Source organism: Bos mutus, chromosome 15 (genome assembly GCF_027580195.1).
Source record: "Bos mutus isolate GX-2022 chromosome 15, NWIPB_WYAK_1.1, whole genome shotgun sequence".
NCBI lineage: Eukaryota > Metazoa > Chordata > Mammalia > Artiodactyla > Bovidae > Bos > Bos mutus.
Window position 1 is genome coordinate 43831665 of NC_091631.1, and position 26107 is coordinate 43857771.

Genomic DNA, 26107 nt, shown 5'->3' on the forward strand with positions numbered 1-26107 from the left:
TAGTTCTATCAATTATTTTTGGTATTACACCCTTTCCCTCCTCATGGCTTTCTGATGTTTCAGGATTCAAGAGAACAGTTTCAGGTGGGACACCACCTAAACCCACATAGGGACAACCCTGTGCAGATACACGCTGTGTCCTAGTCAAAGCCAGGAAAGAATGCTGGTTCTGATATAAGCTACTCTGACATTTTATCCAACCCTGAATTATAAATTATAACTATTAAGTTATCCAAGAAATAAATCTCCAGCACAATGATATTTATCTAAAAGCCTAAACTTTGGAAGAACCCAAAAGGGATCTTAAGCACTCACATATTTTTAAAATGATCTCACCTGTGTTTCTAGCAACTATCCTAAAAAAGTATAAATTGGAATTATGCAACATCCACAATACATCCCATTTCTTCATTTGCCTTGAAACAATGAAGGACAAAATAAATCAGTTCAGTATCAGTTCAGTTACTCAGTGTGTCCGACTTTTCGTGACCCCGTGAATTGCAGCACGCCAGGCCTCCCTGTCCATCACCAACTCCTGGAGTTTACTCAAACTCATGTCCATTGAGTCGGTGATGCCATCTAACCATAGCACCCTCTGTCATCCCCTTCTCCTCCTGCCTTCAATCTTTCCCAGCTCAGGATGTTTTCAAATGAGTCAGTTCTTCGCATCAGGTGGCCAAAATATTGGAGCTTCAGTTTTAACATCAGTGCTTCCAAAGAACACCCAGGACTGATTTCCTTTAGGATGGACTCGTTGGATCTCCTTGCAGTCCCAGGGACTCTCAAGAGTCTTCTCTAACACTACAGTTCAAAAACATCAATTCTGCGCTCAGCTTTTACAGTCCAACTCTTACAACCATACATGACTACTGGAAAAACCATAGCCTTGACTAGATGGACCTTTGTTGGCAAAGTAATGTCTCTGCTTTTGAATATGCTATCAAGGTTGGTCATAACTTTCCTTCCTAGGAGTAAGCATCTTTTAATTTCATGGCTGCAATCACCATCTGCAGTGATTTTGGAGCCCCCAAAAATAAAGTCAGCCACTGTTTCCACTGTTTCCCCATATATTTGCCATGAAATGATGGGACTGGATGCCATGATCTTAATTTTCTGAATGTTGAGCTTTAAGCCAACTTTTTCACTCTCCTCTTTCAGTTTCATCAAGAGGCTCTTTAGTTCTTCTTCACTTTCTGCCATAAGGGTGGTGTCATCTGCATATCTGAGGTTATTGATATTTCTCCCAGCAATCTTGATTCCAGCTTGTGCTTCATCCAGCCCAGCGTTTCTCAAAATAAAATGCATCCATAAAATATTGTGACTGACATGTCTAGCTTTTTGAATCACTGGACTCTTTAGTAGTTAAGATTACTAACTCTGGAAATATTTTAAATTTAGAGTAAGTCAGATTGCAGAGATTTAGGACAAATAACATTTTAACATGGACTTCCCTGGTAGCTCAGTGGTAAAGAACCTGCCTGCCAATGCAGAAGATGTAGGTTGAATCTCTGGGGTTGGGAAGGTCCCTTGGAAAAGGAAATGGCAACCCACTCCAGAATTCTTGCCTGGGAAATTCCATGGACAGAGGAGCCAGGCAGGCCACAGTCCATGGGGTCACAAAAGAGTCGGGCACAACTTAGTGAACAAACAACAATACTTTAATATGAGTCAATATGAAATCAATAAATCTCATTTGTCATATCAATCTAGTCTTGCTGCATATTTTAAAAGCAACTATGAATTTCATTATCAACTGATTTATACCATGAATCTTGTAGCAAACAAGTTAAAAAGTATAAACTTCAAAAATTACCAAGTTCATTTATAAAAATAAATACTAAGTGAAGGAAGTCACAGAAAGACAAATACGATATGAGATCATTCATATGTGAAATCTAATTTTTAAAAATATAAAATGAACTTATTTACAAAACAGAAACAGACTTACAGATTTGAGAACAAATTTAGGGCTACCAAAGGGGATTCCTAGGGGGAAGGGATAACTCAGGAGCCTGGATTGAACACACACACACTACTATGTGTAAGATAGATAACCAACAAGGACACACTGTATAGTGCAGGAAATTCACCTCAATATCCTGGGACAACCTACATGAGAGAAGAATCTAAGGAAGAATGAATAAACGTATATACAGAACTGAATCACTTTGCTGTGCAACGGAAACTAACACAACGTTGAAAATTAACAAAAAAAAATGAAAGAAAATTAACTATACTCCAATAAAATTTAGAAATAGACTTTAAAGCATACTTTATTCTGTAGAGAATTTAGAAATAAGCAACATTTTATGATGAGCAAAGGATTAAGAATTAACTCACAAGAATTAGTACACAATTTGAAGTAAGCTACTTATTTAAGAACTATTAATAGACTAGCTTAAGCTGAAAAAACATTTCCAGAGTTTTTTTCCAGTGGCCACTTTGGTCCTGAGGAACAGCAAAAAAGTAAGAAGATAGAGATGGAAATACCATCTGTTCTGGAAAATCACAATGTTTTAGTAAAATGAATCTTCAGAACACCCAATCACCATGGATTATTCCATTCCTCTGCTAGTTCATTCATGCATTCAGAAAATATTGATCATGGATAAAGATTGAACTTGACAATACAAACACAAATTTTGTAAATAAACAAAATGACACTGTCAACTAAAACTAATACAATGCTATATGTCAATTACACCTCAATTTACAAATAAATATACTGCAAAGAAATAGAAGAAAACAATAGAATGGGAAAGACTACAGATCTCTTCAAGAAATTAGAGATGCAAAGGGAACATTTCATGCAAAGATGGGCACAATTAAGGACAGAAATGGTATGGACCTAACAGAAGCAGAAGAGATTAAGAAGGGGTGGCAAAAACACATAGAAGAACTATACAAAAAAGATCTTCCTGACCCAGATAACCACGATGCTGTGATCACTCACCTAGAGCCAGACATCCTGGAATGTGAAGTCAAGTGGGCCTCAGGAAGCATCACAATGAACAAAGCTAGAGGAGGTGATGGAATTCCTATTGAGCTATTCCAAATCATAAAAGATAATGCTATGAAAGTGCTGCATTTAATATGCCAGCAAATTTGGAAAACTCAGCAGTGGCCACAGGACTGGAAAAAGGTCAGTTTTCATTGCAATCCCAAAGAAAAGCAATGCCAATAAATGTTCAGATTACTGCACAATTTTGCTCATCTCACACACTAGCAAAGTAATGCTCAAATTCTCCAAGGCAGGCTTCAACAGTAAATGAACCGTGAGCTTCCAGACATTTGAGCTGGTTTTAGGAAAGGCAGAGGAACCAGAGATCAAATTGCCAACACCCTCTAGATCATTGAAAAAGCAAGAGAGTTCCAGAAAAACATCTACTTCTGCTTTATTGACTATGCCAAAGCCTTTGACTGTGTGAATCACAACAAACTGTGGAAAATTCTTCAACAGATGGGAACACCAGACTACCTGACCTCCCTCCTGAGAAATCTGTATGCAGGTAAAGAAGCAACAGTTAGAACTGGACATGGAACAACAGATTGGTTCCAAATCAGTAAAGGAGTATGTCAAGGCTGTATATTGTCACCATGCTTATTTAACTTATTTGGACCATGAGAAAAGCTGGGCTGGATGAAACACAAGCTGGAATCAAGATTGCTGGGAGAAATATCAATAACCTCAGATATGCAGAAGACACCAACCCTATGGCAGAAAATGAAGAAATAACGAGCCTCTTGATGAAAGTGAAAGAGGAGAGTGAAAAAGTTGCTTAAAAACTCAACATTCAGAAAACTAAGACCATGGCATCTGGCCCCATCACTTTATGGCAAATAGATGGGGAAACAATGGAAACAGTGACAGAGTTTATTTTGGGCGGCCCCAAAATTACTACAGATGGTGACTGCAGTAATGAAATTAAAACATGCTTGCTCCTTGGAAGAAAAGTTATGACCAACCTAGACAGCAAATTAAAAGGCAGAGACATTACTTTGCCAACAAAGGTCCCTCTACGGGGAGGGGGGAGGGAGGAGGGTTCAGGATGGGCAACATGTGTATACCTGTGGCGAATTCATGTTGATATATGGCAAAACTAATACAATATTGTAAAGTTAAATAATACAATAAAATTTTTTTAAAAAGCTATGGTTTTTCCAGTGGTCATGTATGGATGCAAGAGTTGGACTGTGAAGAAAGCTGAGCACCGAAGAATTGATGGTTTTGAGCTGTGGGTTGGAGAAGACTCTTGAGAGTCCCTTGGACTGCAAGGAGATCCAGCCAGTCCATCCTAAAGGAAATCAGTCCTGAATAATCACTGGAAGGACTGATGCTCAAGCTGAAGCTCCAATACTTTGCCTATCTGATGCAAAGAACTGACTCATTTGAAAAGACCCTGATGCTGGGAAAGATTGAAAGCAGGAGGAGAAGGGGACAACAGAGGATGAGATGGTTGGATGGCATCACCGACTGGATGGACGTGAGTTTGAGTAAGCTCTGGGAGTTGGTGATGGACAGGGAAGCCTGGCGTGCTGCAGTCCATTGGGTCACAAAGAGTCGGACATGACTGAACAACTGAACTGAACTGAACTGAACATATTTTTTTAATCATGGCCTTTGTCCCAGAAGATTTTCCAAACAATAATCCGACCTGGACAACAGACTACTATATCTGACCATGAAGCTGACATTCTGCATATTATCTGGCTATCAAATCCTTTTCACTTTCTTAATTTACTAAGTAAAAAGTACATGGCTACAAACACTTCAATATAAAAATGTACAACGAATATAAAAAGGAAATCTACAACTGAAGAAATGTAATGTTTAATAACAAAAATATGTACAGTCTCCCTAAAAATCAACTAACTATAAATAAAATATTTTCACCTACAATATTGGCAAAATATCTTATAAACTGGGAAAAATTAGCATTTGTGAGGATGGGGAAAAAATCACTTTCATGTATTATAAATTGGGTACAACTTTACTGAATGGTAATTTGATAGACTATTAATAATTTTAACATCAATAGCCTCTGAGTTTGCAAGGCTACTTCCAAAAATTATCCTAAGGAACTAAACACAAAAATGTTAAAAGACATATACATGTAATATGCATGTTCATTACACCATTTTCTAACAACCCAAAACTGGAAATAACCTATTACCTGCATAAATAAATTATGGTACATATATATAACACTACTCTGTACTCATTAAAAATTATTTTTTAGATCTGTATTGATACAAAAAGATGGTCACAAAATATTGTTGAATAAAAAAAGGTAACGTGTAATAAGAGCTAATTTATATTACTAGAAAATCAAATATGTATGTATATATGTACACACGCACAGAAAGTGAAATACTATTTAACAAAAAGGTTAACACTGAGTGAGATCTAGGATTATTTTTGCTTTTTTATTCTTATGAGCTGGTGTTATTTAGATTTTTTTAAATCCTTAACATGTCTAATTTGTCCCAGAACAATAAAGCTATTTCTAAAATTCACTATATCGTTTATACATTCAAAAGTAGTCACCAAATCCAGACTAACTTGCTATTAATCTAGTACCAAAAGCAAGGCATTAGTATTAGTTACAAAAAGAAAAACCTCTAAATTACAAGGCAACTTCAAACAAGTATCTTGACATCGAATGAAGAAATCATAAACATTTTCGCAGAGCATGTCCCTTCTCTATCAAAAATAGGTTATAGATCAAAGGTAAACAGCAAATAAAAACACTGCCACCTCCCTGCATAATTAGACTTTAAAAGCTTTCAAGCTGAATTTTTAAATCCTGCTTAAAGCTGTCTCTAAACCACACCCATTTCTCCTTTTAATCCCCATCCTTTTTTTTTTTTTTAAGCAAGAAGATTCAAGTGAGTGGTTAGATTAAATGACCTTCCAACTCTGAGAGTCAATAATCTAAGGCATTTTTTTAAGTATCAAAATGCCTTCCAAAACACCTGTAACAAAAATTTGCCTACCTTTGTATTAAATTTTTCACTTCCACTGTATAATCATAAGGGATTTGATTTAGGTCATACCCGAATGGTCTAGTGGTTTTCCTTGCTTTCTTCAATTTAAGTCTGAATTTGGCAATAAAGAGCTCATGATCTGAGCCACAGTCAGCTCCTGGTCTTGTTTTTGTTGACTGTATAGAGCTTCTCCATCTTTGGCTGCAAAGAATATAATCAATCTGATTTCGGTGTTGACCATCTGGTGATGTCCATGTGTAGAGTCTTCTCTTGTATTGTTGGAAGAGGGTGTTTGCTATGACCAGTGCATTTTCTTGGCAAAACTCTATTAGTCTTTGCCCTGCTTCATTCCGTATTCCAAAGCCAAATTTGCCTGTTCCTCCAGGTGTTTCTTGACTTCTACTTTTGCATTCCAGTCCCCTATAATGAAAAGGACATCTTTTTTGGGTGTTAGTTCTAAAAGGTCTTGTAGGTCTTCATAGAACCGTTCAACTTCAGCTTCTTCAGGGTTACTGGTTGGGGCATAGACTTGGATTACTATGATATTGAATGGCTTGCCTTGGAAACAAACAGAGATCATTCTGTTGTTTTTGAGATTGCATCCAAGTACTGCATTTCAGACTCTTTTGTTGACCATGATGGCTACTCCATTTCTTCTGAGGGATTCCTGCCCGCAGTAATAGATATAATGGTCATCTGAGTTCAATTCACCCATTCCAGTCCATTTTAGTTCGCTGATTCCTAGAATGTCGACGTTCACTCTTGCCATCTCCTGTTTGAGCACTTTCAATTTGCCTTGATTCATGGACCTAACATTCCAGGTTCCTATGCAATATTGCTCTCTACAGCATCACCAGTCACATCCACAACTGGGTATTGTTTTTGCTTTGGCTCCATCCCTTCAGTTCTCCACTGATCTCAGTAGCATATTGGGCACCTACTGACCTGGGGAGTTCCTCTTTCAGTATCCTATCATTTTGCCTTTTCATACTGTTCATGGGGTTCTCAGGGCAAGAATACTGAAGTGGTTTGCCATTCCCTTCTCCAGTAGACCACATTCTGTCAGATTACCCTGGAATGTGAAGTCAAGTGGGCCTTAGAAAGCATCACTATGAACAAATCTAGGGGAGGTGATGGAATTCCAGCTGAGCTATTTCAAACCCTGAAAGATGATGCTGTGAAAGTCCTGCACTCAATTTGCCAGCAAATTTGGAAAACTCAGCAGTGGCCACAGGACTGGAAAAGGTCAGTTTTCATTCCAATCCCAAAGAAAGGCAATGCCAAAGAATGCTCAAACTACCGCACAATTGCACTCATCTCACACGCTAGTAAAGTAATACTCAAAACTCTCCAAGACAGGCTTCAGCAATACATGAACCATGAACTTCAAGATGGTCAAGCTGGTTTTAGAAAAGGCAGAGGCACCAGAGATTAAATTGCCAACATCCACTGGATCACCGAAAAAGCAAGAGAGTTCCAGAAAAACATCTATTTCTGCCTTCTTGACTATGCCAAAGCCTTTGAATGTGTGGATCACAATAAACTGTGGAAAATTCTGAAAGAGATGGGAACACCAGACCACCTGACCTGCCTCTTGAGAAACCTATATGCACATCGGGAAGCAACAGTTAGAACTGGACATGGAACAACAGACTGGTTCCAAATAGGAAAAGGAGTATGTCAAGGCTAATTATTGTCACCCTGCTAATTTAACTTCTATACAGAGTACATCATGAGAAACACTGGGCTGGAAGAAGCACAAGCTGGAATCAAGATTGCCAGGAGAAATATCAATAACCTCAGATACGCAGATGATACCAACCTTACGGCAGAAAGTGAAGAGGAACTAAAAAGCCTCTTGATAAAAGTGAAAGAGGAGAGTGAAAAAGTTGGCTTAAAGCTCAACATTCAGAAAACGAAGATCATGGCATCTGGTCCGATCACTTCATGGCAAATATATGGGGAAACAGTGGAAACAGTGTCAGACTTTGTTTTTTGGGGCTCCAAAATCACTGCAGATGGTGACTGCAGCCATGAAATTAAAAGACGCTTACTCCTTGGAAGGAAAGTTATGACCAACCTAGATAGCATATTCAAAAGCAGAGACATTACTTTGCCAACAAAGGTCTGTCTAGTCAAGGCTATGGTTTTTCCAGTGGTCATGTATGGATGCGAGAGTTGGACTGTGAAGACAGCTGAGCACCGAAGAATTGAGGGTTTTGAGCTGTGGGTTGGATAAGACTCTTGAGAGTCCCTTGGACTGCAAGGATATCCAACCAGTCCATTCTAAAGGAGATCAGCCCTGGGCGTCTTTGGAAGGACTGATGCTGAGGCTGAAACTCCAGTACTTTGGCCACCTCATGTGAAGAGTTGTCTCATTAGAAAAGACTCTGATGCTGGGAGGGATTGGGAGCAGGAGGAGAAGGGGATGACAGAGGATGAGATGGCTGGATGGCATCACCGACTTGATGGACATGAGTTTGGGTGAACTCTGGGAGTTGGTGATGGACAGGGAGGCCTGGTATGCTGCAATTTATGGGGTCGCAAAGAGTCGGACACGACTGAGCGACTTCACTTTCACTTTTCACTTTCCTGCACTGGAGAAGGAAATGGCAACCCACTCCAGTGTTCTTGCCTGGAGAATCCCAGGGACGAGGAGCCTGGTGGGCTGCCGTCTATGGCGTTGCACAGAGTCAACACGACTGAAGCGACTTAGCAGCAGCAAAGAGTCGGACACAACTGAGTGACTGAACTGAAACTGAAAGAAAGAAGAGAAGGGAAAAGCCAAGGAAGAAAGGTAAAGATATATCCAACTAAAGGCATTATTTCCAAAAAATAGCAAGGAGAGACAAGAAGCCCTCTTGATGAACAGAGTATAAAACTAGAAGAGAACAGAAGGGGAAAAACTAGAGATCTCTTCAGGAATATTGGAGATATCAAGGGAACATTTTGCTGAAAAACGGGCACAATAAAGGACATAAACGGTAGAGACCTAGTAGATGCTGAAGAGATCAAGAAGAGATGGAAAGAATACATGGAAGAACTCTACAAAAAAGATCCAAATGAACCAGATTAAACAATGGTGTGGTCAGCCACCCAATGCCAGACATTCTGGAGAGCCAAGTGGGCCTTAGGAAACACTGATGTTAATAAAGTTAGTGGATGTGATGGAATTCCAGCAGAACTATTCAAACCTTAAAGGATGATGCCATCAAAGTGTTGCATTCAATATGTCAGCAAATCTGGAAGACCCAGCAGTGGCCACAGGACTGGAAAAGATAAATCCTCATCTCAATTCCCAAGAAAGGTAGTACTAAAGAATGTGCTGATCATCAGACAATTTAACTCACTTCTTATACTAGTAAAGTCATGCTTAAAATCATGCATGCTAGGCTTCAGCATTATGTGAACCAAGAACTTCCAGATGTCCAAGCTGGGTTTACAAAAGGAAGAGGAACCAGAGATCAAATTGCCAACATTCATTGGATCATAGAGAAAGCTAGGAAATTCCAGAAAAACATCTATCTCTGTTTCACTGACTACACCAAAGCCTTTGACTGTGTGGATCATAATACACTGTGGAAAGCTATTAAAGGGATGTGAATACCAGACCATCTTACCTGTCTCCTGAGAAACCAATATGCGGGTCAAGAAGCAACAGTTAGGACCCATATGGAATAACTGATAGGTTCAAGAATGAGAAAGGAATACGACAGGGCTGTCTGCTGTCACCCTGTTCATTTAATCTACACACTGAGCACATCATGAATTATAAGCTGGAATCAAGATAGGCAGGAGAAACATCAACAACCTCAGATATGTGGATGATACCACTCTGATGGCAGAAAGCAAAGAGGAACTAAATAGCCTCTTCATGAGGGTGAAGGAGGAGAGTGAAAGAGGCGGCTTAAAACTAAAAAAAAAAAACCTAAGATGATGGCATCCAGCCCCACTACTTCGTGGCAAATAGAGACAGAAAAGGTGGAAGTAGTGAGAGATTCCATAAGCCCCTTATCCTTATCCATACAGGATAAGGGCAGACAGGATGAAAACCACAATCATAGAAAACTAATCACATGGATCACAGCCTTGTCTAATTCAATGAAACTATGAGCCATGCCATGTAGGGCCACCCAAACAGACAGGTCATGGTGGACAATTCTGACAAAACGTGGTCCACTGGAGAAGGGAATGGCAAAACACTTGGTATTCTTGCCTTGAGAACCCCATGAACAGTATGAAAGATGAACTCCCCAGGTCCATAGATGCCCATCTGCCACTAGAGAAAAGTGGAGAAATAACTCCAGAAAGAAAGAAGAGGCAGAACCAAAGCAAGAACAACACCCAGTTGCGGATGTAATTGGTGATGGAAGTAAAGTCCAATGGTGTAAAGAACAATATTGTATAGGAAGCTGGAATGTTAGGTCCATGAATAAAAGTAAATTGGAAGTGATCAAACAGGAGATGGCAAGAGTGAACACTGACATTTCAGAAATGAGTGAACTAAAATGAACTGGGATGGGCAAGTTTAATTCAGATGATCATTCTATCTATTAATGTGAGCAAGAATCGCTTGGAAGAAATGGAGAAGCCCTCATAGTCAACAAGAGTCTGATATGCAGTACTTGGGTGCAATCTCAAAAAAAAAAAAAAAAAACAGAATGATCTCTGTTCATTTCCAAGAAAACCATTCAATATAACAATAATCCAAGTCTATGCCCCAATCAGTAATGCTGAAGAAGTTGAAGTTGAATGGTTCTATGATGACCTACAAGACCTTCTAGAACTAATATCCAAAAAAGATGTCCTTCTCATCTTTTGAATGCAAAAGTAGGAAGTCAAGAGATACCTGGAGCACCAGCAGGTTTGGCCTTAGAATACAAAATGAAGCAGGACAAAGGCTAACAGAGTTTTCCAAGAGAACACACTGGTCATAGCAAACACCCTCTTCGAACAACACAAGAGAAGACTCTACAAATGGACATCACCAGATGGTCAATACCGAAATCAGATTGATATATTCTGATGATGGAGAATATAGATGGAGAAGCTCTATACAGTCAGCAAAAACAAGACCAGGAGCTGATTGTGGCTCAGACCAAGAACTCCATATTGCAAAATTCAGACTTAAATTGAAGAAAATAGGGAAAACCACTAGACCATTCAGGTATGACCTAAATCAAATCCCTTACGATTATACAGTGGAAGTGACAAACAGATTCAAGGGATTAGATCTGATAGACAGAGCTCCTGAAGAATCAAGACCATCCCCAATAAAAAGAAATGCAAAAAGGCAAAATGGTTCTCTGAGAACACCTGAGAAAAAAAGAGAAGCTAAAGGCAAAGGAGAAAAGGAAAGATATACCCATCAAATACAGAGTTCCAAAGAATAGCAAGGAGAGATAAGAAAGCATTGATCCTCAGTGATCAATGCAAAGAAATAGAGGAAAACAACAGAATGGGAAAGACTATGGATTTCTTCAAGAAAATGAGAGATACCAAAGGAACACTTAATGCAAAGATGGGCACAATAAAAGACAGAAATGGTATGAACCTAACAGAAGCAGAAGATAGTAAGAAAAGATGGCAAGAATACACAGAACTATACAAAAAATATCTTAATGACCTAGATAAGGGTGTGATCACTCACCTAGAACCAGATATCCTGGAATGCAAACTCAAGTTGGTCTTAGGAAGCATCACTATGAACAAAGCAAGTGGAGGTGATGGAATTTCAGCTGAGTTATTTCAAATCCTAAAAGATGATGCTGTGAAAGTGCTGCACTCAATATGCCAGCAAATTTGGAAGACTCAGCAGTGGCCACACCCTGGAAAAGGTCAGTTTTCATTCCTGTCCCTAAGAAAGGCAATGCAAAAGAATGTTCAAACTACCGCGAAACTGCACTCATCTCAAACGCTAGCAAAATATTGCTCAATATTCCCCAAGCTAGGCTTCAATAGTATGTGAACCATGAACTTCCAGATGTTCAAGCTGGATTTAGAAAAGGTAGAGGAAACCGAGATAAAATTGCCAAAATCCATTGGATCATAAAAAAAGCAAGTGAATTCCTGAAAAACATCTACTTCTGCTTTATTGACTTCGCCAAAGCCTTTGACTTTGGCCACCTGATGGCCGAAGAACTGACTTACTGGAAAAGACTCTGATGCTGGGAAAGATTGAAGACAGAAGGAGAAGGGGACAATGGAGGATGAGGTGCTTGGATGGGATCACTGAATCGATGGACATGAGTTTGAGCAGGCTCTGGGAGTTGGTGATGGACAGGGAAGTCTGGCCTGCTGCAGTCCATGGGGTTGCAAAGAATCAGACACAACTCAGCAAGTGAACTGAACTGAACTGACTGACAGATTTCCTCTTCTTGGGCTCTAAAATCACTGCAGATGGTGATTGTAGCTATGAAATCAGAAGATATTTGCCTCCTGGCATGAAAGCTATGACAAACCTAAACAGTGTGTTGAAAATCAGAGACATTACTCTGCTGACAAAGGTCAGTATAGTCAAGGCAATGGTCTTCCCAGTGGTCACGTACAGTTGTGAGAGCTGGATAGTAAAGAAGGCAAAGTGTAGAAGAATGGATGACTTCAAACTGTGGTGCTACAGAAGACTTCTGAGGGTCCCTTGGACAGAAAGGAGATCAAATCAGTCAATCTTAAGGGAAATCAACCCTGAGTACTCATTGGAAGGACTGATGCTGAAGCTGAAATTCCAGTATTTTGGTCATCTGATTTGAAGAGCTGACTAATTGGAAAAGTCCCTGATGCTGGGGAAGGTTGAGGGTAGATGGAGAAGAAGGTGTCAGAGGATGAGATGGCTGGATGGTGTCACCAATGCAATGGACATGAACTTGGGCAAACTTCGGGAGATAGTGAGGGAAAGAGAGGCCTGGCGTGCTTCAGTCCATGGGGTCGCAAAGAGTTGGACACAAATAGGCCACTGAATAACTGCAAGTTGCCTGTTTATATATTCTATGCTCCTCAGTCTACATCTTCGATATAATTTCAGTGCTAAGGGCCACAATTTAGATGGGATGTTGACAAGCATTCAGAATGGAATGGCTGAGAAATCTTACAGGAAACATATTAAATTAAAATGGCTAAATGTTGTAAAGATTGCTAGCTGGAACGAACTTTCAGTTCAGTTCAGTCACTCAGTCGTGTCCGACTCTTTGCGACCCCATGAATCACAGCACCCCAGGCCTCCCTGTCCATCACCAACTCCTGGAGTTCACTCAGACTCACATCCATTGAGTCAGTGATGCCATCCAGCCATTTCATCGTCTGTCATCCCTTTCTCCTCCTGCCCCCAATCCCTCCCAGCATCAAAGTCTTTTCCAATGAGTCAACTCTTTGCATGAGGTAGCCAAAGTACTGGAGTTTCAGCTTCAAGGCATACCATTCAATATCACAGTAATCCAAGCCTATGTCCCAACCAGTAACCCTGAAGAAGCTGAAGTTGAACGGTTCTATGAAGACCTACAAGACCTTTTAGAACTAACACCCAAAAAAGATGTCCTTTTCATTATAGGGGACTGGAATGCAAAAGTAGGAAGTCAAGAAACACCTGGGGTAACAGGCAAATTTGGCCTTGGAATACAGAATGAAGCAGGGCAAAGACTAATAGAGTTTTGCCAAGAAAATGCACTGGTCATAGCAAATACCCTCTTCCAACAACACAAGAGAAGACTCTACACATGGACATCACCAGATGGTCAACACCGAAATCAGATTGATTATATTCTTTGCAGCCAAAGATGGAGAAGCTCTATACAGTCAACAAAAACAAGACCAGGAGCTGACTGTGGCTCAGATCATGAGCTCTTTATTGCCAAATTCAGACTTAAATTGAAGAAAGCAAGGAAAACCACTAGACCATTCAGGTATGACCTAAATCAAATCCCTTATGATTATACAGTGGAAATGAGAAATAGATTTAAGGGAATGAACTTTAGCGATCATCTAATTCAGTGATTCTCAAACTCTTTAGTCTTAGGACTCCTTTACATTTCTAAAAATTGTTCAGAGTCCCAAAGAGCTATGGTTATATTTATCAATAGTTATTATATCTAAAACTAAAGCTAAGAAAAAAATTAAATAGCTATTAATTCATTTAAAATAAAATAAATAAAAATAATTTAGTGATGAGCTTATTACACAGTAACATAAATAACATAACTTTAAAATACAAGATTATTTTACAAAACAAAAAATTTAGAAGACTGGCATTGTTTTTCACTTTTTAATATCTCAAACGTCTGGTTCAGTAAAAGAGCTGGATTTTCATCAGTGCTACTGCATTCAATCTGTTGTGATATGTTGGTCTGACAGAAGTATGTGAAAAATATCCATCTTCACATAGATATGGAGTTGGAAAGAGGCAGAGTGTTTTAATAGCCTTTTGAGATAATTGTAGCTATTCTTCTTTAATACTATATCAAAATTTGACAAGTAATAGTTTCTCTAAGGTTAATTGCAATATAGAATCTGAAACCTGAATATCAATGAACTTTTTATAGTCAGTTACTTTAAAAACTAGTGGTCTTTAAATGCATGTCTTACCCATGCATGATTTTGCAACATCACACGTTGGTTTATTTGGAAAATATTGGTTCATTTGAATTGTGCAGATCTTTAAAACATTGATGTATTTCATTATTCAATGTTTTTGAAAATCACATTTGTCAATATCACCCACCAATCTTATCAGAAAGGTTTTTAAGTATTGGAAAACCATCAATATCATCAGGTGGTGGCCACAAGTTTTCCAACTAATTTTCTCTTGAAACCTCAAATTTTATTATTGACAACAAATAGTATCAGTTGCTTTCCCTAAAATGGCAGGCTCACTTTGCTCATTTTTGAGCATGTATCTGCCAAGTATCCAAGTTTGGGGCTTTCCTAGTGGCTCAGTGGTAAAGGATCCACCTGAAAATGCAGGAGACATGGGTTCGATCCCTGGATTGGAAAGACCCCTGGAGAAGAAAATGGCAACCCATGCCAGTATTCTTGCCTGGGAAATCCCATGGACAGAGGAGCCTGGTGGGCTACAGTCCATGGGGTCACAAAAGAGTTGAACACAACTTAGCGATTAAACAACAGCATCCAAAATTTGAATAAGCATTGTGTGTCTGTTAATCATTCTTTCAAGTAAAAATTATGTTCTATGAAAAAAGCAGTTAGTTCAGGTTGAAACTCAATCACACACATGATGTTTTCTCAAGGTAACTATAGTAATCGAGTAGGTAGCAGAGTATTAAAAATATACTTAAGGGTCAAGAATTCTTAAAATTAGTAGTTTGTACTGCTTCATCTGCAACATTTTTAAGCAAAGTTAGATTTTTTTTCTGTGAGAGGTGATTATTTTAAAAAAATGCAGTGACTACTGACATAATTGGTGCCACTGCCTTGATCTGTGCTAAGGCACCAGCAGTCCTGCCCAAATTGGTTTGCATCCTCAATGTAAATGTCAACACGGTAAACAAACAAAAAAAGCAAATAGCATCTTAGTATCATGATGATGGGGGCTCAGCAGCAAAGAATCTTCCTGCAATGCAGGAGACCCAGGTTCAGGAAGATCCCCTGGAGGAGAAAATGGCAACCCACTCCAGTATTCTTGCCTGGAAAATCCCATGGACAGAGGAGGCAGGTGGACTACAGTCTGTGGGGTCTCAAAAGAGTTGGACACAATTTACCAACAAAACAACAGCAACAAATTATAGTGAAAACAGTTTTGACTTTTTAGACCCCTTGAAAAGAGTCTCAGGGGCCCTCATGTGTCCAGGACCACATTTTAATAACTGCTTATCTACTCTGATAATCCTTTCTGCAACTAAGGAAACTATTTAGTTTAATATTTTTAAACCAACAAAGGAAAGGTAGTACCTAGCACAGTGAGTTTAGTATGATTGAAAGTAATTTCTTTCTTCTTTCCTAAAGAAAAAAATAATTCTAGTGGGTGAGAATTACAAAGTGGTGAATTTTAGCTCAGTCCACACAAATCTTTAAAAGCAATATAAGTTGCCTCACAAACTAGATGTCTGTTCCTGGAGTTTGTCAACATTAAGGCTGGATGATTCTGCCAGAGATTCTCTAGAAAAAATTCTTACACTAAGTGTAAAGTTGTATCAAAACTTAAAAGACTATATAATCACTAGAAAGCTTTTAAAAAATTTTAATTTCTAGGCCCCGCCCCAAAACCTACTAAATCATAATCTCCTTGAGTGGCCCGAGAGTTTCCAGCTTTTTGAAATCTCTAGAGATGACTGTTAAAGTCCACCCGGCTGCAGACGGTATTCAAGAATTGCTGTACCAGATCAACTCTAAGGTCACTACCACTTCAATGTTCTACAATTTTACATTTTATCTACACCCACCAGGAAGTATACTCTACACTTTAACATTTCCGAAGCCTACTTTAACACATTATAGATGGTCAGGATCAAGGTTATTTCTAGCTTAGAAGAGGAGGAATCAGTATTGCATTTTCTAGATCTGCAAGTTCACTTCTTCCAGCATATGTAGCAGAAGAGTAAACCAGAGATAGAATTGACTAATTTTGACACGTTTTCTGGAGAAGGCCATGGCAACCCACTCTAGTACTCTTGCCTGGCAAATCCCATGGATGGAGGAGCCTGGTAGGCTGCAGTCCATGTCACTTTCACTTTTCACTTTCCTGCACTGGAGAAGGAAATGGCAACCGACTCCAGTGTTCTTGCCTGGAGAATCCCAGGGACTGGGGAGCCTGGTGGGCTGCCATCTATGGGGTCGCACAGAGTCGGACACGACTGAAGCGACTTAGCAGCAGCAGCAGCAGCAGCAGACACGTATTCAAAACTTTCAACACTTTAGTGATCTTCCTGAAATAATTCAAGAAGCTCTATCTAAGAATAGAATGGTCAGTATATAAGAAATGTAGTGATGAATACCAGGAAAGACACCAAAAGTTAAACACATCTGCTTTATGGTTGGCATGACTGGGGAGGTGCGGAGCGGGAAGAAAGGTGAGGCAGGCAATTGCCATCCTATATTATAAGTATATATGTGTTTTTTATGCATACAAGTCTTTTCAGTTTCTTAAACTTAACTAAAAATAAAAACATATGGAAAAATCCCTTTACATAAAAAAAGAATGGTCAGTATAAAAAGGTATCTATATGAAAAATCAAATTATTGAGAAGACATCATGTCTTCCACTTTACAAAGGCAGCTTATTGCTATAAACCCAAAATAGAGATCACAAACTTCCGAAACCTATTTATAAGATTACCATGCGACTTAATCCACCCCAACACTTAACATCTTAAAATCTTGATTACAAAAAAAAAAAAAAATTGCATACTTCATTGACACAACATAAGGAAGCTTGTCCACTTCACCAGAATCAGACAAAATTTAGCAATAGATTAAAAAAGAAATTTGCAATATATGTATGTTTTGTAACTTTTCACTCAATAAACTTGTTCTTTTATCTATTCCTTCGTTCCCCTGCTTTCTTAGCAAAATATACATCTTGGATATAACACCTATTAATGTGTTTTTTAATATCTCTTTTTTTTTCTTGCAACCTGACTGATTTTAGACACACATGATATCAGCTTCATAACAAAAGTTGGAGAAGGTCTTGTATGAACAGGATGGCAGAAAAAAAGTGATTATCAAAACAGAATCCTCAGATGCCCTATTTCAGAAGGACCAGGTTCTTTATTAAAACAAAAAAAGTTTTTAAGAGGCCCCACCCATATCTATTGACTCTGTAATTCTGAAAGTATGGCCTAGGAATCTATTGTAAAGCATAGCCCCCAGGTGATTCCTATCAACACTGAAATTCAGTAACTGCTGGGCTAAATGGCAACTGTATTAAATGAGGATAAGCTCACAAAAACTTTTGTGCAAAAAAAAATTTATAATTCTATAAAATGTTTTACCTTACTAAAAATATTCTCAATGCTTTTGGATTTTATTTTTTAATAAAATATTTTCTTAAGTGTAAGGATGAATTAGGAACTAGAATTTAACTTAAAAATTAAATCTTAATTATCATAGTTTTTTTTTTTTTTTTTTTTTTTTTAGAATGATGCATGTGATTCTCCAGCAATTCAAGTAACATTTTTGGGAGCCCACAGGTTGCATAGCATGAACTAGAATCTCTGGGGACATAACAATAAAGCACAATCCCAAATCTCCAGCAATTGACAGTTCGGATTCATTGTGAGATAAATATTATATTTAGAATAATCTTTTGCATTTGTATTATCATATCTGAAACGAGGACAGGATTCCATTCCTGCTGAGTTTTCTCTCCCTGAAAACGGCTCACAAAATAAAGTGGTAAAACACTTTTAAAGGTATCATTTAACAAAAGTTTGTAAAGAAGTACTGATTTTTAAGACCATAAATTTTCTTAATAAGTCTTCTGTTTTCTGTAGGGCAAATTGATAGACAAAAGAGACAGGCCTGTTCTTTATACTTGTCTAGGTAGTTAAATCAAGACAAGTTTAAAGACTTCTAGTCCATTTTGATACTCATTTTAAGAAACTTGTTACCACTCTCCATACCACTCCCTCCTAACCACAAATGATGACTTCAGTAATGGAGCTCTGTAATTTAAAGTATCAGGCAAATAACACCAAGTTACTTAGATGAATTGACACCGCCTGTTGTGCAAATATGTACTTAGGATGAGATTATAAAAATAACAGCTGCATTATCAACTGTATTCGGACCAGAACAATTTATGTGAATACAGAGCCAGCATAGTCTGAACTTGCTACATAGCATATATCCTGCACTTTATATTTTTTAAGCTTTTCTCAATTTGGGATAGACATTAAAAGAAGAGACATGCTAAAAGAAGAGGAGAAAAATAAAGATTTGGTGACCATGGACGATTTAAGAGTCCTAATTCATAAAGTAAGTCATAGTTACTCATCATTTACGGAATGTTTGCTCTATGCTAGTGCTGTGTTAAGCACTGGAAAAACAAAAATGAATGACACAGACCTGGTGACTTCACAGAGTTCACAACCTTGTAAAAGAGACAAATAATTACAGCTTTGTGTGAAATACATTAGATGAAGAAAACAAACTATAAAACTATGTAGATGAATTTTCTGAAATAAAGAATGTGTATAGAAAATGGGGAGGGTGACATTTACCTCTCAAGGTTTTTGTAAGAGTTCGAGACGAGAAAATGCTTCCTAGATGGTATATATGTCTTCTATATGTATTTCCGTTTTTGCTTTTTCTCTGCGATTCCATAGAAATGTGCCCAAGTCACAACTTATAACCACTCAGTTTTTAAAGAAGAATGTCTTAAGAGTACATGAGCTTGGCAATGCTACCTCATCATCACACTCAATAACTACATGTTGCGTGTCTACAGGGAGCTCAGTCACACACTATGGATTTAGTCCTTTTGAGACATAATTCTTTCGCTCACTCTCAGAAACACAGATTCTCTCTACATGAAGAGAATCATGAAGAGAGATCCTGCTTATTCTTTACTGAATGTCTTTCATAAAAATTTAAAGATCTCACTGGGAAGTCCAGACAAGATCTGGCCTGGCATCTCTCAGACTGCCCTACTTGCTAAGTGAAAAATAGAATAGCACCTATTGCACCTTGACATGCACCCAAGTTTATAGGCACATAACTCACTTAGGACTATAAGACAAGCTGGTGACAACTTTCATTTTAAGCCACAGCTTCCAATTACCTGGGCTCATGTCTATTCTATGAAGAACATAAATGTCTCCTATTATTTCATCTGTAAAATGGGATAGTTAGCATTCACTTCTCTCATACCATGTCAGTTTCACTATGTTGTCTCACACTTAATTCACTTGACAATATACACTTTGAAGAATGGAAAGGGGTTACAAACCTGGTGTGAAATAGATTTCTCTGGTGCCAATACCTTCCCACTTCCCTCGGTCCCAATCAACCACCAATCTCTGTATACTTCTTGTCTTGGAATTTCCCTAATTTCACTTCTTTTTTTTTTTCTGATTCACCATCAGATTGATGCAATCTAATTGTGTGTCTGTGTATATGTGTGTGCACATACACGCGCACATGCATGCACACACACACATGCATGAAATATACCAAAGATACATAAATAAATATACTATCCTTATTTTAAAAAGAAAAAACTGAAACTTAACGGGATTCAATATTTAAGAAGGTGGTAAGTGGCAAGGTTGGCACTCAAATTCACACTCTCTGGTTCCAAAGCTAGTGTACTTTCCATGTTTCATTTAAGTAGCATTCGTTAATATTTCAGATCCTAGCCCTTTCAAAATCTATTGGTTCTGATACTAAAAGAGCTTCTTTTATAAGATTCTAAATCCCATCATTTCTGTACATTGATCCTACCCCTGTCCTTCAGCCACCATATTTCTCTGGGACAGGCACTATGCCAAGTCCGCACATAAGCCTATAATTCAGAACCTCTTTCTTGCATTTTTTACCCCAGAGTAGCTTCCCAAAATAATTTTATCAGACAGAGGAGCCATTCACCTAAAAAGGTGAAAATATTTAGCATATATATCACACACAATTAGGAAGCTTCTAAAACTTAAAAGAGAAATATTCTAAGGACAATGATATTATGTTTATATTAAATAATTAAATTTGAGATGGTTTCAAAAATTAAATATACAAGTTTAATTCCTTTCCAATAATAAAATAATTCAAATAAATTTCAGGTTTAAATGTGCAATGTAAAATACAAAAGTTCAGGCAGTATATTTTTGGCACAGGAATAACAGGCAGATCAATAAACAACAGAAAATCTAGAGATAAATGACAATTTATAGAAAAATTCAGTCTTTGATCTAAGTGACACTTCAAATCAGTGGAGAAAGGATAAACTATTAACAAATGATGCTGCGAATGAGTAGACATTTAGAAAAAATAATATTGAATCTCCACCCCCACTTTACACTAAAATAAATTCCAGATGGATTTTTTAAATGTAAAAACTAAAAACACAAATAATCTTCAAGAAAATTTAAGCGACTATTTGTATAATCTTTAAATAAGAAAGATCATTCTGAGCATGACATTAAAATGAGGAAAAGATTAGTAAAATTGACTACATTGAAAATTTGAAACTTTTGTATCAAAAAAAAGACCAATAACAAACCAAAAATCAGGAAAAAGAAAATCATATTTTGGTATAGTATTACAAAACAGAACATCAAATCAATAAGGAAAAAATAGAAAAAGAGCCCACAAAAATAAATGGAATATTTACAAATGAGAAAACCAAAAAATAAAATAAGCTAAAATATTATTCAATATCACAATTTTTAAAATGCTAAATAGTACAGTGATGCATATCTCAAGACAATAAAGCTTTAAAATATTGCTCATATGTAATATATTCATGAGCATGAGGAACTGGGGCACTCTCCTTCACTAGTGAATAGCACAACCTTTCTGAGGGCAGTTTGACAATGATGCAATTCCTATACCACTTATAGAAAAAATTTAAACAATATGGAAAAGTATATAAAAAAAGTAAAAAATATTCTTTCCAATATATCCAAAATTTAAATGTACATTATCATTTGATTCAAAAATTGTACTCCTATTTTACCTTAAAGAAATTATTGGAAAAGTAGGTAAAGAGCATATATGCAAAAATGCTCCTGAAGTGTTGTTTATAATAGGAAGTAGCTGGAGACAACCATGGAGAAGACAATGGCACCCCACTCCAGTACTCTTGCCTGGAAAATCCCATGGACGGAGGAGCCTGGTAGGCTGCAGTCCGTGGGGTCGCTACGAGTCAGACAGGACTGAACGACTTCACTTTCACTTTTCACTTTCCTGCATTGGAGAAGGAAATGGCAACCCACTCCACTGTTCTTGCCTGGAGAATCCCAGGGACGGCGGAGCCTGGTGGGCTGCCGTCTATGGGGTCGCACAGAGTTGGACACGACTGAAGCGACTTAGCAGGAGACAACCAATGATTAATCAATATTCAAATAAGTGGGGTACAACCACAAAATCAAGTACAGTGCATTCATTATAAAAATCCATATTTATCAAGAAGAAAGATACTCACAGCATATTGTTATTGAGGGGAAAAAAGGTGGACAAAGCATCTGTATTTTTTTTTCAATTGTTTCAAAAAGACACATAAACTACTATATGGATATGTATGTAAATAAGCACAAAAAGTCATATATAGAAAAATGTTAATTATGAATGTTCACATCTATATCTATACTTCTATATATATATGCATAAATAGAAAAAGAAAGAACATGAAGCAAAAGATTATTAATAAGTGCTGAGCTTATCATTGAAATTTTCTTTTCTCTATTTATTTCCCTATTATCTGAATTTTTTACATGCATTAACATCCTTTTTTTTTTGTATAATCAGAAGAAAAGGATTTTTATTTTTAAATAAATTAAAAATTAGATAAAGACAATTAAGATACAAACACAACTTTTTTTTAATACTAAACTATAATCCTAAAAATGATGCTAAAAATTATAATCTTAAATAATACTAGTAGGAATAACAATAATGCAAATCTAAAATGGTAGGTTTAAATCTACTTTGGAGGGAAAATGACTAGATACACCCTGATTAAAAAAAGTTCAGTGTATGTGGTGGGAGGAGTCAAGACGGCAGAATAAGAAGATGCAAATTCATTTCTCCTCACAAGTACATGAAGAATATATCTATAAGTGGAACAGTTTCACAGAACACCTGCTGAGGATTAGCAGAAGACTTCAGATGCCTAAAAGGACAAGAAAAATCGCCTCACAACTGGGTCGGAAAAAAGAAAGAAAAAATGAAAAGAGAAATCAAAAAAGGAACCAGCAATTCTGGCAGGAAGATAAAAGTTAGCAGAAGTTCCCACATTCAGGAAAAACCACTCCCCTCACAGTGGGGAAATCAGCCGGGACAGAAAGGGACCTTCAGGGGACTGAAGAGAATGCAGCAGACAGTCTGTGGAAAACAGGACAAAGTAAGTAAATTGTACAGACTAAACAGGACAAAGTAAACTGAATGCACGGTCTGTGCCACGGCCCTGCACACCCCAGCCTGAGTTGTGTGTCTCCTGTTGTGGAGGAAGGCTGGGTGCTGGAAAGTGTGGTTTGCAGCACAGATCCAAGGAAAGGACAGCTGTTGGCTATGAAAAGACAACCTGAAGTTACAAGAGTAAGTCCACAACCAGTAAAGTTTCTGAAAAAAGCCTGGGACACCGTAGAAGCAAGGCATCATTGTTGAGTGGTGCACAGGGATGAGGCCACCTCTAGCCACCAACTTCAGCCTACCCACTCCTCAAGCCAAGGTCTCCTTCTCCTGCATAGCCTCCAGGGTTCTGAAAGCCACCCACCCCAAAGCCTCCTCAGGAATCAGCCCTGCCTGCAATGGGACCACACCAGTGCTGGTGGGGCTTGAGTGCTTCAGCATGGGGTTAAGAGTGGATCCAGGGAGAGAACCACTATTGGCCACATGGATACAACTGAGGGGATGGGAGTGAAGAGTTCTGTGGCCTAGAATGCCCCTGGAGGAAGCAAGGTCTGCCTAGGAAACAAGGAGCCATTGTTAAGTGGCAAGCAGTGGGCGGGGCTGCCCCATTCCCTGCCTCTGCAGGCAGGTGGAAGGACTCCCACCAGAGAGCATGTACCCCAGTCTACTGCAACTGCCTGCCAGGCTCTGCCCCAGGGGTGGGGCCAAAACCAAAGCTGAGCCCCAGGGATGGTTCGACTAAGGAAGAGAACAGAAATCTCTCCATGCATCTACACACGCAGTGGATTAAGTCCCCGTGATCAGCTTGGTAAATCCTGTGTCTGTGGAATATCTGAATAGACAACAAGCATTCCCACAAATGAAACAGGGCAAACTTTAGCAGCTGTGGACTTTGAGGGCAAGTACATGTGGGAGCTTGGAGAGGTCAGAGTCTGAGTTGATCCGCCAGTACCCACAGAAGGTCCAGAGACCTAGATCTAGAAGTGCCTCCAGAAGTACCTTCTAGAAGTACCCCCAGAGGGCATCCTGGGGAGGTGGGGGTTGGCTGTAGCTCACTGTGGGAGCAATGACACTAACAGAGGAGGCCCTGGGAAAATATTCTTACTAACTGTGTGGATCACAGCAAACCATGGACAATTCTGAAAGGGATGGGAATACCAGATCACCTGACCTGCCTCTTAAGAAACCTATATGCACATCAGGAAGCAACAGTTAGAACTGGACATGGAACAACAGACTGGTTCCAGATAGGAAAAGGAGTACGTCAAGGCTGTATATTGTCACCCTGCTTATTTAACTTCTATGCAGAGTACATCATGAGAAATGCTGGGCTGGAAGAAGCACAAGCTGGAATCAAGATTGCCGGGAGAAATATCAATAACCTCAGATATGCAGATGATACCACCCTTATGGCAGAAAGTGAAGAGGAACTAAAAAGCCTCTTGATGAAAGTGAAAGTGGAGAGTGAAAAAGTTGTCTTAAAGCTCAACATTCAGAAAACAAAGATCATGGCATCTGGTCCCATCACTTCATGGGAAATAGATGGGGAAACAGTGGAAACAGAGTCAGACTTTATTTTTGGGGGCTCCAAAATCACTGCAGATGGTGACTGCAGCCATGAAATTAAAAGACGCTTACTCCTTGGAAGGAAAGTTATGACCAACCTAGATAGCATATTCAAAAGCAGAGACATTACTTTGCCAACTAAGGTCCGTCTAGTCAAGGCTATGGTTTTTCCAGTGGTCATGTATGGTGTGAGAGCTGGACTGTGAAGAAATGAACTATGGTGTTGGAGAAGACTCTTGAGAGTCCCTTGGACTGTAAGGAGATCCAACCAGTCCATTCTAAAGGAGGTCAGCCCTGGGTATTCTTTAGAAGGAATGATGCTAAAGCTGAAACTCCAGTACTTTGGCCACTTCATGCAAAGAGTTGACTCATTGGAAAAGACTCTGATGCTGCAAGGGATTGGGGGCAGGAGGAGAAGAGGACGACAGAGGATGAGATGGCTGGATGGCATCACTGACTCGATGGACGTGAGTTTGAGTGAATTCCGGGAGTTGGTGATGGACAGGGAGGCCTGGAGTGCTGCGATCATGGGGTCACAAAGAGTCGGACACGACTGAGAGACTGAACTGAACTGAACACAATATTATTCCTAAATGAATGATGCAAAGAAGTAAAAGAAAACAATAGAATGGGAAAGACTAGAGAGCTCTTCAAGAAAATTAGAGATACCAAGGGAACATTTCATGCAAAGATGGGCACAATAAAGGACAGAAACAGCAAGAACCTAACAGATGCAGAAGAGTTTAAGAACAGGTGTCAAGAATACACAGAATAAAACTGTACAGAAAAAGTCTTAATGACCCAGATAAAAATGATGGTATTGTCACTCACCTAGAGCCAGGCATCCTGGACTGTGATTGTCAAGTGGGCCTTAGGAAGCATTAATACAAACAAAGCTAGTTGAGGTGATGGAATTCCAGCTGAGCTATTTCAAATCCTGAAAGATGATGCTGCGAAAGTGCTACACTCAATATGCCAGCAAATTTGGAAAACTCAGCAGTGGCCACAGGACTGGAAAAGGTCAGTTTTCATTCCAATCCCAAAGAAAGGCAATGCCAAAGAATGCTCAAACTACCGCACAGTTGTGCTCATTTCACAGGCTAGCAAAGCAATGCTCAAAATCCTTCAAGCTAAGCTTCAACAGTAAGTTAACCAAAAACTTCCAGATGTAGAAGCCGGATTTAGTAAAGTCAGAGGAACAAGAGATCAAATTGCCAACATCTGCTGGATCAAAAAAAAAGTAAGGGAAGCCCCCCAGAAAATCTGCTTCATTGACTACACGAAAGTCTTTGACTGTGTGGATAACAACAAACTCTGGAAAATTTTGAAAGAGATGGGAATACCAGACCACCTTATCTGCCTCCTGAGAAACCTGTAGGCAGGTCAAGAATCAACAGTGAAAACCAGACATGGAACAACAGACTGGTTTAAAATCGGCAAAGGAGTATGTCAAGGCTGTATATTGTCACCCTGCTTAACTTTTACGCAGAGTACATCATGCGAAATCCTGGGCTGGGTGAAGCACAAGCTGGTATCAGGA

The 26107-nt window shown here is 38.7% G+C and overlaps 1 protein-coding gene across 31 annotated transcripts in view; it reads right to left on the reverse strand.

Annotated features, from left to right (window-relative positions):
• The window catches only part of SOX6 (SRY-box transcription factor 6), a 719303-nt gene that overhangs the window by 575658 nt on the left and 117538 nt on the right, over window positions 1-26107 (reverse strand). For 2 of the 31 annotated variants that reach the window (XM_070384001.1, XM_070384009.1), the window contains exon 1: window positions 6058-6192. The exons of the other annotated variants lie outside the window; for them this stretch is intronic. The gene's annotated coding sequence lies outside the window, so the exon portion shown is untranslated. Of the gene's footprint in view, window positions 1-6057; window positions 6193-26107 lie in introns of those variants that run through there. 31 annotated transcript variants of the gene reach the window in all.